The sequence below is a fragment of the Myotis davidii genome, unplaced genomic scaffold, assembly GCF_000327345.1.
Source record: "Myotis davidii unplaced genomic scaffold, ASM32734v1 scaffold37, whole genome shotgun sequence".
NCBI lineage: Eukaryota > Metazoa > Chordata > Mammalia > Chiroptera > Vespertilionidae > Myotis > Myotis davidii.
Genome location: NW_006289395.1, coordinates 2,934 through 3,216, shown reverse-complemented (window position 1 = coordinate 3,216; position 283 = coordinate 2,934). Strand labels below are relative to the sequence as shown.

At 60.1% G+C, this 283-nt stretch overlaps 1 protein-coding gene across 1 annotated transcript in view; it reads left to right on the top strand.

Moving 5' to 3' along the window:
- Window positions 1-6: 6 nt before the first annotated feature.
- Window positions 7-283, top strand: part of ASGR1 (asialoglycoprotein receptor 1) — a gene marked incomplete at its 3' end in the record, with an annotated part of 3,204 nt that continues 2,927 nt past the window's right edge. Inside the window, exon 1 of the mRNA XM_006761695.2 lies at window positions 7-277. The remainder of the gene's footprint in view (window positions 278-283) is intronic.

The window sequence follows — 283 nt, the reverse complement described above, 5'->3', positions numbered from 1 at the left end:
CCACCCCCGCCCCGGTTCCAAATCCACTTCCACCTCTGTTTAAGTCCAAAGTCCCTGGCACTGGAGATGCCAGGTTCGGCACACTAGGGACACAGACAAGCAGCCACGCGTAAGCACAGGGCTCAGGGCCCTTGTATGGACCCTCTCCCACCGTCCGGGGCTGCCTGCACACCCCTGTTCTCCAGGCTTCAGCTTCCTTCTTAGCCTGGGATCTGCACAGCACTGAGGGATCCAGGAGTCACCCTCGAGACCACCAGCAAGTAAAAGGGGAAGAGAGGCAGGA